Source organism: Cryptomeria japonica, chromosome 3 (genome assembly GCF_030272615.1).
Source record: "Cryptomeria japonica chromosome 3, Sugi_1.0, whole genome shotgun sequence".
Lineage (NCBI taxonomy): Eukaryota > Viridiplantae > Streptophyta > Pinopsida > Cupressales > Cupressaceae > Cryptomeria > Cryptomeria japonica.
Genome location: NC_081407.1, coordinates 971,914,597 through 971,934,808, shown reverse-complemented (window position 1 = coordinate 971,934,808; position 20,212 = coordinate 971,914,597).

The window sequence follows — 20,212 nt, the reverse complement described above, 5'->3', positions numbered from 1 at the left end:
TGTTAGATCCAGCAACAAGCATGTCATCAACATAAAGCAACAGGATAATATAACTACCATTATCAAATCTCTTAAAATATACACAATGATCAGAATGACATCTATGATAACCGTGTTCAGCCATGAAACTATCAAATTTTAAATACCATTGTCGGGGTGCTTGCTTTAGGCCATACAGACTTTTCTTCAACCTACACACCAAGTTCTCCTTACCTTTGACCTCATATCCTTGTGGTTGCAACATGTAAATTTCCTCCTCTAAATCTCCATGGAGAAAAGTTGTTTTGACATCTAATTGTTCAAGATGTAAATCATCTACAGCCACAAGACTAAGTACAGTTCTAATTGAAGTCATTTTTACAACTGGAGAAAATATTTGATCATAATCTATACCCTTTTTCTGTGCAAAACCTTTTACCACAAGTCTAGCCTTATATCTTTTCTGACCTCCTTCCTCCTCCTTCAGCCGATAAACCCATTTGTTAGGCAAGGCTCTTTTTTTTGCAGGTAAAGGGACTAAGTCCCAAGTCTTATTTTTCATCAAGGAGTCCATCTCCTCTTTCATGCCTAGCTCCCACTGTTGTTTGGCATCTACCTGCATTGCTTCTTCATATTCTTCTGGTTCACCAGAATCCGTTAATAAAATAGAATACAAAGAAGAAGAAAATCTTTCAGGGGGTCTACTTGTCCTCGTAGAACATCTAACACTTGCAAGAGTTTGTGGGACAATCTGTTGTTGCTGAGCATCAGGTACCTGTGGCATTTCATTTTCAGGAATCTCATCCAACACCACATATTCTTGTTTGTCCTGTTCATGCTTCTTTTCCTACATCTGTTCTTTATACATAACCTTCTCATTGAATATAACATCTCTACTTCTAATTATTTTCTTATTTTCAAAATCCCATAACCGATAGCCATATTCATCTATCCCATATCCAATGAAGGTACATTTCTGAGATTTAGCATCAAGCTTGGTTCTGTTTTCTTTATCAACATGGACAAAAGCTTCGCAACCAAAAGTTTTTAGAAAAGAATAATTTACCTTTTTACCAGTCCATGCCTCCTCTGGAATACAACTATCCAAAGGGGTTGAAGGTCCTCTATTTATCAAATAGACAGCAATATGTACAGCATCTGCCCAAAAATGTAAGGGCAATCCAGCATGCAATCTCATGCTCCTCGCACGTTCCATGATGGTCCTATTCATTCTCTCTGACGCACTATTTTCCTGTGGAGTTCCTGGAACTGTCTTCTGCTTTCAAATCCCATTTAAAGAACAGTAATCTTCAAATGCTTTGCTGCAATACTCGCCTCCATTATCTGATCTGAGACACTTCAACTTTTTTCCTGTCTCATTTTCAACCAAAGCTTTCCATTTCTTAAAAGTTTCAAAAACATCTGATTTTTGTTTTAGGAAATATACCCATGTTTTTCTGGTTGAGTCATCAATCAAAATAACATAATAACAAGATCCACCAAGAGGTGATACCTGAGCCGGTCCCCATACATCTAAATGTACAAGCTCTAACTTCTCACTCTTCTTCTCTTTCCCAACCTTGAGAAATTTGACTCTTTTCTATTTACCATAAACACAGTTTTCACAGAACTCTAAATCAATCTTCTTTAGTCCTGGCAATAGATTTTTGGAGTGAAGGATTTTCATCCCTTTCTCACTCATGTGCCCAAGCCTATGGTACCATATTATCGAATCTGTTCTTGCAACATTTATTGTTGTTGTCCCTGCAGTAACTTTATCTGTAGTAGCTAAGGTAGAGTAAGTGTTACCAGTACATAGATATAATGTGCCTACCTTCGCACCTTTAGCTACTACTAATGATCCTTTAGTGACTTTCCACATACTGTCTGAGAAGGTAACTATGCAACCTTCACTAGCTAGTTGCCCTGCAGAAATTAAATTTCTTCTTAAATTAGGAACATGTCTTACCTCCTGTAGAAACCAGTCATTACCATTCTGCAACTTGATCTTTATCTTTCCTTTTCCAACAATTTGACAGGGCTCATCATCACCCAAATATACCTGTCCAAAATAACCTTGAACATAATCTAGAAAATATTTTCTATGGGGTGTAGCATGAAATGAAGCCCCAGAATCTATTACCCAAGAATCATTAACATTATCCAAACATAAGATTAAAGCATCTTGTAAAGTATTACTTGCAATATTAGCTTCCTTACTCTCATTTTCATTTTTGTCTCCTTCTTTGTTTTTCTGAGACCAACAGTCTTTCTTTAGCTGACCAGGCTTTCCGCAGTACCAGCAATTTTTCTTTCCTCTAGATTGAGAGAGTCATTTCTTTGACTTCCCTCGTGACTTCTCATTCCTAGGGCCTTTTCCTCTTTCCTTTGATCTTCCTTTGTTCTCCACATTCAAAACACTACCCGATGATGTTGGAGTCTCACCTGTGCTTTTCCTTCGCATTTCCTCGCTTAGGATAACACCAACAATATCATCAAATACTAAAGTATTTTTATTAGAGATAGAGTTACTTACAGCCATAACCAAGCTATTTCAGCTTTCTGACAAAGAACATAAAATCAAGAGAGCCCTAACCTCTTCTGCAAAGGTAATTTTTACCAAAGACAATTGACTGGTAATTGTATTAAATTCATTTAAGTGCTCCGCTACAGATCCTCCCTCACTCATTTTCAAATTAAACAAACGCTTCATAAGAAATACCTTATTCGAAGCTGAGGGTTTCTCATACAACTTAGCCAATGTTGCCATCAAATCTACAGTCATTTTTGCTTCTGTTATATTGAATGCTACAGATGACGCAAGGCACAATCGAATGGATCCCAATGCCTTTCTATCTAAAATGTCCCACTCTTCATCTGATATTGTGGTCGGTTTCTTTGCCTTTCCTTCCAATGGCCGCCACAAATCCTTTTGATACAGGTAATCCTCCATATGCATTTTCCATAACTGATAATTCTGGCTGTTAAACTTTTCGACCTTGAATTTGGAATCCTCCATTGCTCCCACTCAAATCTGAAAGTCCTACCAATTACAGAAAACCTCGCTTTGATACCAATTGTTAGGGTTTCAAGCAGATCAGAAGCAAATATGAACTAACAATTATATGCAGATTTAAATACAAAAAGATAAAGAAATAAAACAGGACACAGATAACACAGAGATTTAACATGGTTCACCCAGAATGGGTTACTCCACCATACATAGTCGTCCAATCTTTCTTATTATCCAGCAAAGATAGTACATCAACCTTACAATGCCTTAAGCATCCCCGCCGCTTATAACATGTGTTTTTAGGGCAACAAACAAAGTCGGCCTTTTTAGGGTTTTATTACAATGTCGGTTTTCATCAACGAAAAACGGCAAAAAAAAATAATTTCTCGGGGGTTGCCACCCCCGAACCCCCGCTTTTCTCGAGGGCTACCACCCCCAAACCCCTGCCCGGGGCCCGGCCCAGCCCCGGACCCCGACGAGGATACGTGTTGAGTGTACAGTACTTTGTTGATCAGTCACCACATTTCAACAAGAGGAAGGTGCAATATGCATGTACCCGTTTGAAAGGTCATGCATCTCTTTGGTGGGAGCATTTGCAAGTTGATAGATAGAGAAGAGGTAAAGAGAAGATTAAGACATGGGATCAAATGATTGCTAAGTTGAAATCGAATTTTATGCCAGCTGATTATCAAGTGAATCTAGTCTGGAAGTTGCAGAATTTGAGACAGAAGGAATCTAGTGTGAAGGAGTACATTGAAGCATTTTACAAGTTGAATATTAGATTTGGACATGTTGATGATGAAGTTGAACAAGTTTCAAGATATTTGAATGGATTGCAGATGTCTATACAAGATCAACTTAGTTTGATCAAATTGGAGAGTGTTGAATAGGCTTACCAGTATTCCCTAAAGGTGGAAGAGAAGTTAAACAAAAGACATAAGCAGAGGCAGAGGTGGAAGGATTACCAGAGGAAGATTTCAAGGAGGAAGAGGATATACCGGAGAAAGAGGATATACCAGAGGAAGAGGAACCAGTACAGATCATAACAACGACAAGGAAGTGATTAAAGAAGCTAATTTATATCGGAAGGATGACAAAAATTTCTACCGGAGGAAAGAACCGAATGGTTACCGTAATGAAAATTCTAGAAGACAATACAAGAGAACATTTAAAGGAACATGTTATAAGTGTGGAGGAGAAGGACATCGTGCATTCGAGTGTAAGAAGATGGAGAATACCGGAAGAGCAGCAGTGGTGGAATAAAACTCCACCGGATCAGACAACAAACTGGAAGATGGAGAACTATTGGTGATGAAGAGACCTTTGTGTCATACCGAAGGAGATGAAGAGCCCTTGCAGAGGAAGAATTTGTTCAAGACCAGATGTAAAGTATCTAGTAAGTGTTGTAAAGTTGTTATTGATAGTGGTAGTTTGGATAATCTTGTTTCAGAAGAGATGGTGAATAACTTGAATTTGGAGAGACTGAAACACCCTAAGCCTTATCAAATAGCATGGATTCGGGATGAACGTAAGTTGTTAGTAAGTGAGCAATGTTTGGTGAAATTGAAAATTGGGAATTATCATGATGAAGTCTTGTGTGATATTATGCCTATGGATATTTGTCATCTTTTGTTGGGTAGACCATGGTAGTTTGATAGATAGGTAGTACATGATGGGAGGAAGAATGCATACACTATTGTGGCCAATGGGATGAAGAAAACCTTGTTGCCTTTGGAGGAACCTTTGAAGAATGAAGTCTGTACGAATGCTAGAATCTATTTGGTAGATGGAAGGAAATTCTTGGATGGAATGAGATATGAGAATGTGGGTTTTGCCTTAATTCCTAAGAAGACTGAGAAACTGAAACCGGAAGAGATAAAATATTTGCTGATATAATATGAAGACATCATTTCAGATAATGTACCTGATGGATTGCCACCTGTGAGAAGTATTAGTCATTTCATGGACTTGGTTTCCGGAGCGAGTTTTCCTAAAAGTTTCACACCGGTTGACACTGGCAGAGAATGAAGAACTGAATAGACAAGTGCAAGAGTTGTTGAAGAAAGGTTTGATTAGGGAAAGTCTGAGCCCTTGTGCAGTACCAGCAATATTAGCACCTAAGAAGAATGGAGAGTGGAGAATGTGTACTGATTCTAGACCAATAAACAAGATCACAGTGAAATATTGATTTCCTTTGCCTAGGATAGATGACATAATAGACTATTTGAGTGGAGAAAAATACTTTATAAAGATAGATTTCAAGAGTGGATATCATCAAATCGGGATCAGAGAAGGAGATGAGTGGAAGACAACATTTAAGAAAAATGAAGGACTGTATGAATGGTTGGTGATGCCTTTTGGGTTAACTAATGCACCTAGTACTTTCATGAGGCTAGTGAATGAGGTATTGAAGAAATTCTTGGGTAAGTTTGTTATTGTATATTTGGATGACATTATGATTTTCAGTAAGACAAAAGAGGAGCATTTGTTGCAGTTGAGACAAGTTTTGTAGAGATTCGGAGAAGAAAAGTTGTTGATAAATATCAAGAAGTGTACTTTGATGAGGGATGAATTAGTTTATTTGGGTTTTGTGATATATGAGGATGGTTTGAAGATGGACCCTGAGTGTAAAGCGAAAAATCGCGATCGAACCCTAGTTGCTCTCCCCTCTTCCAACTCCAAGGAGAGAGAAGGGAGATTCACTAGGGTTGATGGTTTTCACTTAAGGGAGAGACTTTACATTCAAAAGAGGGGTTGAAACCCACAAGATCCAATCCCACACAATGCAAGATTGGATGCTAAATGAGTTTCAAGGGTTAAGAAAGCAAGGCTACCCTCTTTTGTAAAGAATGTTGATAGAAGAATTAAGCTAGGAATGTATAGAAAGTGACGAAGATTCTCTTATAAACTGAGATAGGGATATAGGATGAAGCTGCGGACCCGGAACTAGCAGTAAAATGTCGATACGGTGCCGTCCTGCAAATTTGAGCAAAAGTTGTTGGGACGATGGCACCCGGCGTGCACACGGTCCTCCGAAAAATCCGCGAAACGAAGGGGGATCTGTTCGTCTCTGCACAAGGATTCCAGATCTTCAATTTCAGCCGCGTACCTGCAACCTACACACAGAAAATCGAAGACGATTGGGGGGTTAGGGATTAGGGGTTTGCCTTTAGGTCAAACCCCGGTTTTGGAATTAACCAAGAAATGAGAAATTGTTGTAAATGTAATGTAAAACAAGTACTAATACCTTGTTGTAAGGATGTTTGTATCCTTATGTGCGAAGGTATAGATGTTGTTGTTTGTTGTATTGTTGTATGTTGTATGTAGCATGTAGTATGTGATCTCCTCTTCAATGGTTGAATCCTTGTCTTGAATGCAACACTTAGCCTTGAATGGAGACTTAGAATGATCAATTGTTTGAAAGAATGCTTGAATGCTTGAATGCTTGAATATAGTTTCCACGCTTTTTCCCTCATGTATGTATCTATCCAAATGAGAGAGGAAAATGTAGTTTATATACTTGTCATTTAGGGCTGATAGACTGATTTTCCCGACCTTAGGCTGACCAGGAAAGATAATTTTCCAATTTGCAAACATAAAGACCCGAAGTCCAAAAGAGACCGGGCCCCAAATAGGACCCAGGGACCAGGGCACTGGGCGCCATGGTCCTGGAGGACCAGGGCGCTGGGCGTTCTGGTCCCACCTCCCGGGACAGCAGGGTGCAAAGGAGGTTCAGGCCAGGGTGCAAGAAAATGCAGTTTTTAGTGTCATAATCAAGTTTCGAGGTCTCCATTCAGGTTGCGTGTTGCGTCGCCATCGTGAAGACTGAAATGCAGTCGAAATTGCAAATGTCGCAATTTTAGGACGCTACATTTAGCCCCCACTTTAGCGGGAGTATAGGCGTACGCTCATACTTCCGGTAAAGTACAAGGAAACAACATTGAAAGACTTTCACCACGTCAAGGAGGCAAGATACACCAAGCCCCCAGTGGACTAAGGATCTTATGACTTCGATTGACAAAGTAAAAGGGAATATCACAAGGGAGAACCATGACTGTCAGTAGTAAGGTTCCCTCACTATGAGTCATGCAAGAAAGATATCAAAAAATTTCAAGCCAAGGTTAAATTTGCCAAGAAATTTTCAAGTATCTTGAAAAGATATGGATGGGATGTACGCCCCCCTACGTTAAAGCGATCGCACATGCCTCACCGGGGGTGATTGCTTTAAGGTAGTGATACATATAAGAAATGAGAAAGGAAAGGAGCACGTTATCACAAGGATTTAGCCCCCTAGTGTGAGATAAGCCCAAGGATAATAGACACAAAACACAAAGCACAAGGTGACTTTGCTTTCCTCGGGGTCAGTATGCTGTATGATAATTCATGTATATCATATGTATGTATGCATAATTGTTCTTCATTCCCCAATCAAGGAAGGTCACCTAGAAGAAGGGAACACATGTGTCTTTTGAGTCAACATGAGAGAGATCGAGAGATCTCAATGCTTTGCATCATCCTCAAGTAGACAACACTAAGGACAACAAATAGAAGAATGAGAATAACACATAGAGGAAGTAACAAAAGAGAGGGGGAGAGAATCTGCTATGCTAATGAAACTAGTCTAGCACGTCATCTACCCCCCGATCTTGCTGATCAATGTTTCGGGAAGGTAGGGAACACGCTAGAGGAGGAACATCCAACACAGCAGATGGAGCTATCACAAGATCCAAACAAGGGCCATGTTCATGTTCCGAGCCACGTTGTTCTTGTCTAGGAGCTAGGATAAGTGCTTTAGAAAATTCGTTAGATAAATGGTTATCAATATCAACAAGTTCATATTCACTATCAGAAGCAAGAGAAGTAACATTTGCATCATGAATAACATTTTCATCCATATCATCATCAAGATTTATAAAAATAGGGTCTTTAACTCGCACAGGATCAAGACCATCATGCATCTTATGTTTAGGAGATTTCGGCTCAATCGTCGGCTGAGGAGAAAATGGAATAATGCTTGTTGAAGGTGTTTTTGGAGATTGCAAAGTTTGAGAAGCAGCTGCCTGAGCTCTAAGACGACGCTTTCGCCGGCGTTCACGTGCAGAACGATTTCGTCTAGTCTTAGTAGGTAGTTGCGAAGATTGAGGAGGAGGAATGTTCTCATCCTTATCACTTGGGTGTTTAGGTTGTGGTCTCTTAGGCTGGACAATAAGAGAAGAGGAAGGTCTCTTCTCTCCATAAGAGGAAGGAGGAGGAACTGCTCCATACAAAGGAGGAATATTTGGTTTAGGAAGAAGACCAAGTCCATCATGACGAGGAGGTATAGGTCTACTTTTAGAAGGTTTATTAGGCATAGACACAGTCACATCCATAGGAATGGGTTGGGAATCTTCTTGAGGAAAGACATTAGTTTTATCTTTCAAAGGAAGAACCTCCTTCTCAAGAATGATAGGAATATCAAGTTTGGGTGTTCTAGGTTCACTTAAAGATAGGATCATATCTGTTTTCCACTTTTGATAAGATTTGAAAAGATGATCACTTCGCGGAGGAAGAGATTGAAACTGTTTAGGCCAAAAGTAATCAAGAGGAACGCTAGAAGTTCTTTCAGCTGGTTTAAAGAGACTATGATTGATAGTAACAACTTCACCATTATGGGGAAATTTTAGACACTTGTGAATAGGAGAAGCAATAGCTTTCATGGAAGATAGCCAAGGATAGCCTAGCTTCACACGAAATTGTTCGGACGATGGAATAATAGCAAAGTTCACATCAAGGGATTTATTATGGACCTCAATAGGTAATGTAATAGAACCAATTGCAGGAGAAGAAAATGCATCAAATAATTTCACAATCACATCTATTTTGTCATTTATCACTTGATTCAATTGCAAAGTAAAAAGAAATTCTTCAGTAATAACATTAACCATGCACGAAGGATCAATAAGCACTCCACGGCAAGGTGTATTCTTGACTTTTGCAACTATATATAAAGGACCATCAGGTGCCCTGATAGTTTCACTGGAATCAAATGTGATGGAAGGTTCTTTAGGGATTTTCTGTTGCTCCACAAAATTAATCACATTCGGAGTCATAGACACGAGATCATCAGGTGAGACAGAGGAATCAGTAGTATCAATCGCATTAGAGGTATGAGAAGGCAATGGATCAGTAAAAATCTGAAGATTTTGGTTAGGAGGAGCTACAGATGTGTTGCCTCTATCATTCACTCCAGAAACAGAGATAGTATTATTATCAATCAAATCTTGAATTTTACCCTTTAAAGCAAAACATTTTTCAGTATCATGCCCAGGTTGACGATGAAATTGACAAAAAGATTTGTTATCAAAATAAGGTGAAGTAATCTTTGCAGGATCAATTTGCCTTATAGGAGGAAGAGTAAGCACATTTTGTTCCAATAACTTATTCATAATACTATGCAATGATTCATTCAAAGGAGTAAACTTTCTTTCTTTCTTGAAAAACTTAGAAATAGGAGACACACCTGATGCCGCATTCACATTGTTGTTGATGATGTTTTCATTGAATTTAATGGACTCTCTATTCGGTTTAAACTTCCCAAATGGTTGTTGACTACTATCACCCTTATCACTCGGAGTCATAGGATGTGATTGTTCCATTTGACTCACAGTCAGTTGATAATTGTGAAGAGTTGCGCACAACTGCTGGAAAGAAGTAAACTCAGAAAATAGGAGTTTGTCTCGAATATCTTTCTATAAATTAGAAATAAAGATTCTTTGAATATCATTGTCAGGCACTGGAAAAGAAATTTGAGCATACAAATGCTTATATCTACCAATGAAATCAGTCACTTTTTCTTTAACACCTTGTTTACAATGCATTAAATCAATCAAAGTAACTTTAGGACTTATATTGTTTTGAAATTGTTGAATGAAAGCATTTGCAAGTTGTTCGAAAGAAGTAATAGAATAAGAAGACAACGAGCAATACCATTGTAGGGATTTGTCTCTTAATGTTCTAGTAAACAATTTTGCAAGCAACCTTTGGTCATAAGCAAAATCGGTACATATTGTTTGAAAGGTCTTAACATGTGTTAGAGGATCACCCTTACCATTATAAAGCTCCAAATGTGGAATTTCAACATGTTTAGGGGGAATAGCTCGAACAATATCAAGAGAAAGTGGGCTCGCAACATCGAATGTGGGCACACTAAACTTAGATTGATTCATAGAGGCAATTTGTTGCTGTAAAGACGAGACAGTTTGTGCAAGATTGTTAATGGTCGCTTCAGTTGAAGAGTTCATATTAGACGTGTTAGATTGAGATGGAGGTGTTATGTTATTGAAAGAAGGTAGAGAGTAAGGTGGTGGGACACTATGATAGTTAGTCATAGGAGATGATTGGAAAGGAGGAACACTACAAGGAGGAATGGGAGGGTTAAATGAATTCCCCCTTGCGTCATGTTCATTTGTGGTGATATAATAGGAACACTCATTGAAGGAATGAATGAAGAAGTTGGATTGAATGAAGGAAGAGGGTTAATTGAAGAAGAGGGATTGCCCCCATGACTAGTGATCATAGGAGGAATGTCTTGTATTAAAGTAGTCATTATGTTTGATGTAAAAGTAGGTATGCTAGCAATAGAAGTCGTCAAAGGAATAGAATGATTGTCTTGAGTAGGAGGTTGTGTATAACCTAAGGTTTCAGCACAACTCTTTATAGGCATCACATTTGAATCCACAATGTGTGCAATACCACGCAAAATATCAATTCCATTCTTATCACTTTGAAGCATACATTTTAGACCCTCAATTAAAGGAAGAGCTTGACTATCAGGGTATTCTTGAGACATCCATTGTCGAAAATCATCAAATTGGTTATCCAATTTTGAAAGTTGTTCTACAGAAACCTCATGGAGAGCTTCTTCATCATTAAGAGGATTAGAGGAATTACCCATGTCCTCATTAAAAAGGCCATTCAAATTAGGTTCCATCTCCTCAGTAATTAAACCTTGGAAGGACTTAATTCTAAGGCTTCGCCTAACGGGAATAGTGTAAGTAGGACTTATTGTTGTAAAACTCATGCACTAGAGAGATAAGAATGGATAATTGAATTGATAATTTGTAATAGAAGGGCAGATCTGAAACAAGCATTAACAATTAAACATTTCACAAGTTTAATTACTAAGAAGAAAATTTAGGGTTTTTATGCAATTAACCTCTAAAATTTTGCAAAAGATCAAACATGGAAATGTAATCAAGGAATCAATTTTCAGATCTAACTATGAATAATCAGAAAGGATGTTCACGTCGGGTTCACCAAAATGTAAAGCGGAAAATCGCGATCGAACCCTAGTTGCTCTCCCCTCTTCCAACTCCAAGGAGAGAGAAGGGAGATTCACTAGGGTTGATGGTTTTCACTTAAGGGAGAGACTTTACATTCAAAAGAGGGGTTGAAACCCACAAGATCCAATCCCACACAATGCAAGATTGGATGCTAAATGAGTTTCAAGGGTTAAGAAAGCAAGGCTACCCTCTTTTGTAAAGAATGTTGATAGAAGAATTAAGCTAGGAATGTATAGAAAGTGACGAAGATTCGCTTATAAAATGAGATAGGGATATAGGATGAAGCTGCGGACCTGGAATTAGCAGTAAAATGTCGATACGGCACCGTCCTGCAAATTTGAGCAAAAGTTGTCAGGACGATGGTGCCCGGCGTGCACACGGTCCTCCGAAAAATCCGCGAAACGAAGGGGGATCTGTTCATCTCTGCACAAGGATTCCAAATCTTCAATTTCAGCCGCGTACCTGCAACCTACACACAGAAAAGAGAAGACGATTGAGTGGTTAGGGATTAGGGGTTTGCCTTTAGGTCAAACCCCGGTTTTGGAATTAACAAAGAAATGAGAAATTGTTGTAAATGTAATGTAAAACAAGTACTAATACCTTGTTGTAAGGATGTTTGTATCCTTATGTGCGAAGGTATAGATGTTGTTGTTTGTTGTATTGTTGTATGTTGTATGTAGCATGTAGTATGTGATCTCCTCTTCAATGGTTGAATCCTTGTCTTGAATGCAACACTTAGCCTTGAATGGAGACTTAGAATGATCAATTGCTTGAAAGAATGCTTGAATGCTTGAATATAGTTTCCACGCTTTTTCCCTCATGTATGTATCTATCCAAATGAGAGAGGAAAATGTAGTTTATATACTTGTCATTTAGGGCTGATAGACTGATTTTCCCGACCTTAGGCCGACCAGGAAAGATAATTTTCCAATTTGCAAACATAAAGACCCGAAGTCCAAAAGAGACCGGGCCCAAAATAGGACCCAGGGACCAGGGCACTGGGCGCCATGCTCCTCGAGGACCAGGGCGCTGGGTGCCCTGGTTCTGAAGGACCAGGGCGCTGCGCGCTCTGGTCCCACCTCCCGGGACAGCAGGGTGCAAAGGAGGTTCAGGCCAGGGTGCAAGAAAATGCAGTTTTTGGTGTCATAATCAGGTTTCGGGGTCTCCATTCATGTTGCGTGTTGCATCGCCATCGTGAAGACTAAAATGCAGTCGAAATTGCAAGTGTCGCAATTTTAGGACGCTACACTGAGAAAGTGAAATCAACTGTTGAGTGGCCTACACCAGAAAGAATTGGAGAGGTAAGATCATTTCATGGTTTGGCTAGTTTTTACTAGAAGTTTATCAAAAAGTTCAATTCAGTTTGCAACCCTCTGACTGAGACCATGGTAGGAGATCAGAAGGAACTCAAGTGGACCACTAGAGCAAACCAAAGTTTTGAACTGTTGAAGCAGAAAGTGAATGAGCAGTCTGTGTTGGCTTTACCGGATTTCAATAAAGTATTTCAAGTGGATTGTGATGCAAGTGGAACAGCAATAGGAGCAGTCTTGAGTCGGGAAGGGAGAGCAGTAGCTTATTTCAGTGTGAAATTGAATGATGCTCATAGGAGATATTTAGTGTATGATCAAGAGTTTTATGTCATAGTTCAAGCCTTGAAGAAGTGGAGATATTACCTATTGCCTAAGGAAATTGTGTTGTATATAGATCATCAAGCTTTGTAGTATTTGAACAGTCAGAGTAAGTTGAGTCAGAGACATATGAGATGGGTAGAATTCTTGCAGAATTACACCTTTGTGTTGAAGCATAGAAGTGGGAAAACTAAAAAAGTTGCAGATGCATTGAGTAGAAGGAATTTGCTGACAAAGATGAGAGTGACAGTATTAGGATTTGAAGGTCGAAAGACCTTGTATGATGATGACCCGGATTTTGCAGAACCTTGGAAAGCATGTAGAGAACCAGTTATGGTAGATAAAAGAAAGTAGTTGGATTACTTCATTCAGGATGGGATGTTATTCAGAGTGTAATTGTGCATGCCTAAGAGTTATATGAGGGAGAATTTGATGAAGGAGAAACATAGTGGAGGACTAGCTGGACATTTTGGTATTGACAAAACAGTAGCATTGATGAGTGAGCAGTAATTTTGGCCCCAGATTCATAAGGATGTTAAGAGACATTTGCAGAGTTGTAGAGTTTGTCAATTTGCAAAGGGTAGTATTCAAAATGTGTGATTGTATAAACCTTTGAGAGTACTGGTAAGACCTTGGGAGGATATAAGCATGGATTTTGTACTTGGATTTCCTAAGACACCGAGAAGGGATGATTCTATAGTTGTGGTAGTGGATAGATTCTCAAAGATGGCTCATTTCATACTTTGTTAGAATACATCAGATGCATTACATGTAGAAGACTTATTTTTCAAGGAAGTAGTGAGATTGCATGGATTGCCTACGAGCATAGTTTCAGATAGAGACGCTAAGTTTGTTGGCTATTTTTTTAAAACACTTTCGAAGAAGATGAACACAGATTTGAAGTTCAGTTCTAATTTTCATCCACAAACTGATGGACAAACAGAAGTAGTTAATCAGAGCTTGGGAAATTTGTTGAGATGTGTAGTGGGAGATAAAACCGAAAGTTGGGATTTGATCCTTGCACAAGCAAAGTTTGCCTACAACAATAATTCAGTGAATAGAAGTACCGAAAGAACACCTTTTGAGATTGTTACCAGAGTGCATCCTAGAGGTATATCATAATTGAGGGATATTAGCAGTGAAGATCAGAGAAGTTCAAAAGCAGAAGACTTTGCAGATCACATGCCAGCCTTGCATATTCAAATTAAGCAACATTTGGAGGACATGAACAACAAGTATAAGGAGAAGGAAGATGAAGAGGGGACATAAAGAAGTTGAAGTTGGTGATGAAGTGATGGTAAATCTGAGAAAAGAGAGATTCCCAGTTGGAACTTATAACAAATTGCAGATGAAGAAGTTTGGACCTTGTAGGATTTTGAGGAAGTTCAGTTCTAGAAATGTATATGAAGTGGAGTTACTGGATAGTCTGAGTATTTCACCTGTGTTTAACATTACAGATCTTCATGAGTATCATGAACCAGAATTCAGTGAGGACAATATTGTAGACTTGGAGAAACAGTTGCCCTAGAAGGAACCAGATCAGATTGAAGAGATTTGGGCAGTAGGATTGGGCATAGTACCCGGAGTCGTCAATATAAGGAGTATCTTGTGAAGTAGAAGGACAGACCAATTGAATATTCATCTTGGATTTCTCAGGAAAAGGTAGACCGTCTTGGTTTTCCTCTGACCCCAGCAAAGTGAGAGGCTCACTTTTTCAATAACCTTGGATGTCTGATGCAGGAGTATCCCCGGTTCATAGCAATCTTGCATCAACCAAAAACATTTTCTTTTTGTTTTGCATTTTGTTTGTAGTTTCATCTTTTCTTTCTATGTGTCTTGGTTTTGGCTCATCAAATCTTGTGGAGTTGGATTCTACTTGAAGACTTGATCATCTTACTTATTTACTGACCATGTCACATTAGGATCATTTTTCGGCTAGATATCGATATCAGTTTCCTTGACTGTTTCCTGTTACTGGTTGATAGTTCTTGTTACCAGTTGCCTGGACCTATTTTTGTGATCTACCGGAACCCCTTCTGAAGCTTGCAGAGCCTTGGGAATTGTAACTAATGTTCCTTGGCATGTGGTCGACCTTTTCCCATGATCTACGTTTCATCCTTTGTAATTTCTGGAGGAATCTCTTTGCAGAGGCCAACCTTGTTTATTTTACACGCTAGGTCTTGTTTTTCGGGTTTTGATCCCTTTTTGGGCTGACTGGATCTTTTGGATCGATATATATAATTATAATTATACATTATAATGTATGTAATAGAAGAATTAAGTATCTATATTGAGCATAGAAGATAGATCTTAAGATTCAAGGTCTTGGTTGTGATCTATTATGTATGTTCTACCAGACCTGTGAGCCAGTTATGGTGTAACCCGATTGTTACCGATTGGTTGTAATCAATTTTCATGCAATAAAACAATTTGTTCTACATTGCTTCCATCATATCTTTGTGTTTTTGTTGTGTTTCCTCTTGCTGACTGGTCTGGATTGATCTCTTTGAGGTCCCTCCTCACCGGTGACTGCTTCACATATATGGGTCATGATATTAACCAATAATTTTTGGTTTACCGCTTATGATTAGACATATTGAATGTTCTAAATATTAGATGCTATAATGTAGGTTTCCTAGTAGATTTTTAAGTATTATATGATGAAAAAGTTGCTCTAGACCCTCTAGTTGGTGATACTCCTATAAGAGCATAACTTGAAAGTTTTACTATATCTCTATTGTTGTTGATAATTCTATAAACAATAAAAAAGGAAGAAGAGAAAAGAATGAATCAAACTCAAATCTTATTCTACACTTAATTGCACCTCCTATTAAGAAAATAAATTTAACAAAAGATGAAAGAAAACAAGAATTATCTCACCCACAACTTGTTGCAGATATAAAATGTCAATGATTATGCTCAAGTGAGTTTATGCTTGAGAGATGGTATGTAGTCTCTCAAATTGATAGCATGAATTTTCATCTAACAAGACTTCTCAAAATAGCCTACAAGAGGCTCTATTTACAAATTAGATGGATGATTAATAAATGGTTGAGATTGATCTAAGAGATCAATATTTAAGGATGAATGAGAAGATTGGGAGAACAATAATCCTTGAAATGACATCTTGTGATTTATGCACCTAAAGACCAAATTTTATTTACCTTTTTCAATGTAGCGATCTAATTGTACAAGCTAAACATCTTCCTCCAAAACCCCATAAAGGAATTTTGTCTTCACATTCATTTTCTCAACCTCAAGAGTATATGTTTTTGATTAAAAAAACCGTTAACTAAGGTGCTAACCTTTTACCTAGTCAGAAACTATCCATAAAAATTTTAATAGCAACCAGCAAGGGCATACCCCAAGTACCAAAAACAAGGGAGCAAGTCCTGAACAAACAAGGTTAGACAAGAGAAGGAAAAACCTTCCTAACCATCAATAACCTAGACCCCACTCAAGGAGGGGTAGCACCCAATCCTTGACAAGGAGGGGTTTGGGGGGCAGGGAGGACTTCCCCTTCTCCCTGTGACAAACAACCATCCAAGCAATACTGGTATTACGATCATCATGGGAATAATCAAGTGGTAAGGGTACCTCTTGGACACCATTAATAGTTCTAGCATTGTGTTGCAGCGGGACAAAAGTTGACTACTACAGAATAGTAGGGGGATGTTGTAGAACAACAACAAGATGTTGCAGAGGAGAAACGACAGACATAGATTCGGTAGGTGAAGAGCGGACCTGTAGATCAGAGGTGACATAAGTTGAATCCACCAGAGCAAGAAGATCCATACCAATGCAATCAAGAGTAGCATCAATAGTTTTAAGAGGCACCTCACCATCCTGAGAGGAGCCATATGAATCAGAATCGGCAACATGGATGGTCAAATGATCGCCAGTAGCATCCTTCCACCAAGTAGTAGCACCCTTGTGGAATGAAATAGAGTAGTCTGAAGCAAGATGACTTGTAGAGAAGCATTTTTGATAGCAAAAAGAGAGGCCCTCAAAATCCAACTGTTGAGTCCAAGGCCAATCCCCAACCATAAGAACCACATCTCTCGGAAGAGGTGAGGAGATGCCAATATCAACTAAGATGCGAGCAAATGTGGTGTGGTCCATAGAAGACGTAGCATCATTGACCTTTAAGAAATGGCCAATATAGTTGTCGATAACCTCATAGCAAGAATACTCCCAAAAATGAAGAGGAAGAATTGGAAGGCGAACCCAGATTGGACGCATACTAAGTAGTTCAATGAGAGGGTTAAAAGAGGTTGTCCAAGGCTTAACAAAGAGTGGGTGCACTCTCCAAGTCCACAACTTGCCCAAAACCAAATCCTGATCAGTCGAAGATGTAAAAGAAGTAATGAAAAAGCCTTTGACACAAGGAAAACGTTCAATGTTATGAGCCACCAAAGGTCTCCAAGAGTCACTCACCCAGTGATGAAGGTCAGGTAGAGAAGGCCATAACCCAGAGAATCTGTACACTAAAGCACAGCATTGGTAGAACCCAATATTGTCCACCACATCATGTCCACAAACCACCATGGGGGAGAACTTCGCACAGGAAGAGGACGAAATCCATTGGAGGGCTGGGTAGCAAATCTGTCCACGAGAAAAGCTATGTCTGCCAGCAAAAGAAGGTATGGGTGGGACCTTAGCATCCATAGCATCAGAAGTAGCTAGCTGAGAGTCATTACTCAAAGGAGCTCCACCAAGAAGATAATCCATAGATGGGTGAGGGCACAAACCAACCACCCCACAGGCAGCTACAACCTCCACTACGGGTAGCACCACGCTCAGTCAACAGGAGAGGGAAGGCAGTGAATGAGGGCACAACAAAGGTGCCAAGTAGAGCACTATGCACAACGACCAAACCAAAGTCCATAGGAGGGAAAAAAATAATAGGAGGGAAAAAACTAGTAGGCACATCGACGACACCAGAACCAACGACCAGACTTGGAGGGATCACCACAATAGATCCACGTGAAGGAGATTCGTTCAGGGCGGCAAGGGTGAATCTCAAATTTGCTTGGGCGACATGCATCATTGCACAAATCAACTACCTCAAGAGTATATATTGCAACAAGACACAATTAAAATTAAATGGACATAAACTTTTCTATTAGAGATAAAATCTCACCATAATACAGTTCGTCAACTTGGAAATAACCCTTTTCAACAATCTCACCTTGTACTTCTCAATATTTTCATTTGTAGTGTCGTAAATTGTACACCCTTGCTAGGGTGGTACAATTTCACACTTAGGTTAGTACCCGCCTTAGTGTGTCTTGCATCTTGCATTATTATTTCCCTTTAAGTATTTAATTAATTAATTTAATTAAATCTAAAGTCATATTTCATCACTTCACACATTATAAAATTGGGCCCTTTACCCTAAGTGTGCCCCTTTTTATTTTATTCCTCCAATAAATCATTTAATCATAAACCCTAATTATGTCCTATTTCAACCTTTAAGGCCTGATTTCACATATAAAAGCACCTCGAAATCAGCTATAACTTTTGGATTCTCTCTAATATCATCATATCTAACGGCCCTGAAAATTTGGTGAAAAGTTGGTCGGACCATGTACGTTCCCACCACGATCCTCGGCTTTTTTCTTGAAATTTTGGGAGCACAATTGTATGATATTATAATGCTTCACCCCAAAATATTGGTGGGAAATTCAATTCCTAGGTCAGCCTAAAGGTGGAATTAAGTCGAAATTAAGATCTAGGGTTTCATACATAAGAGCTCTCTTTCTTCATTTGAATGGGGGGATGGATATAAGAATCTAAGAGCAGGTTTTTGAAGAAAGCATAAGGAGCCTTCTATGTAGTGAAAGAGAAGCCTATTTGGAGTCTTCAACAACATTCAACAACATTCATCAAGCATTCATCATCAATTAGGATCCTTGAAGATATTGAAGAGTAATAGGAGATCTTGTGGCAATATTTCTCCCTTAGGGATTGGTATGATTTCATGTCTTTGTATGAGATTCTTTACATCAATTTGCATATTTGCATTCATGCTTTAGATTACTTTGCATCATTTATTTAGAGAATTTACTTTGTTAATTACAAGCAATTAGGGTTTACTCTTTAGGGTTGCTCTAGATTGTTTACTTTCATTTTAGGATCTTGCATACACACAAGGTTATAGCACACACATTTTCAATATATTATCAGCTATTTGTGGAGGTGGAAATCACCAACACAGGGGTTTGACTAAGGCAAAACCCCATATAGACACCCAAACCATCCATTTTCAGTTGCAGGTACAGAAATAGGTACCCGAAGGCACTTTCAACTCAGCAAAAGGCACAAGAACCACCCAGAATCATCAGATCTGCCCTATTCTGGCTAGGACAAGGGTGTGGCACCCTGGTCCTACCCAAGATAGTGGCGTGGTGCCATCGTGCCTCCTCTTCTCAGTGATTTTTAGCAGGTTGTAGCTTCTAGTAATCAGATTTGCAATCTTTCAGTTGGATCCTCCTATCTGCAGAAATAGGACAGTGGCATGGCACCCTGGTCCAGGTCAGTTTTGTTCAATTTGCAGCATCAAGTACACATCCAGAATCCTCTCCCTTTCATGCTTCTAGTATCTCAATTTCAGATCTGCAAGTTTGTTCAATTCCGAGTTCATTTATGCTTCATTCTTTATCTCCCAATCTAGTTGGTCATTCAAACCCTAGTTTTTCTCATCATTTACAGCAAGAGGAATAGAAACCCTAAGATATAATCCTTGGCTATCTCTTTCTCACAAGAATTAACCAAAGTGAGCTATCTCCCTAGGCTCTTTCGTATTCCCAATGTGTTGGCAAAAGCAGGATTAGGTCCTAGTCACCCAGTCTCGCTTTCCTACCTCCACATTTTGGTGAACCCAACATGAATCCAACCTTCTTTAATTATGATTTATGTTTTCAGATATGAGTGTTTTTTCTATTTCAAATTCAAATTTACATTTACAAGTTTCAATTCCTTGCAAATCTCCAAATTTAGAGGTTAATTTTGTTAAAACCCCAATTTTTCAATTCAAAATTGAACTTGTGGATAGCTTATTTGGGATCATTAATTTCAAATCTGATTTAGTAACTCATTTCACTTATAAATTTAATTTTCTAAACCAACATTTAGAGTTCTTGCATTGGTTGAAATTGAACATTTCCTTCTATTTTGCATATGTTATCATTTGAAAGTGGAATTTTTTTGTCATGATGCATTCATTTCATAAATGTGATAGTGGGTTAGCTTCCCTTATTTCAATTTTT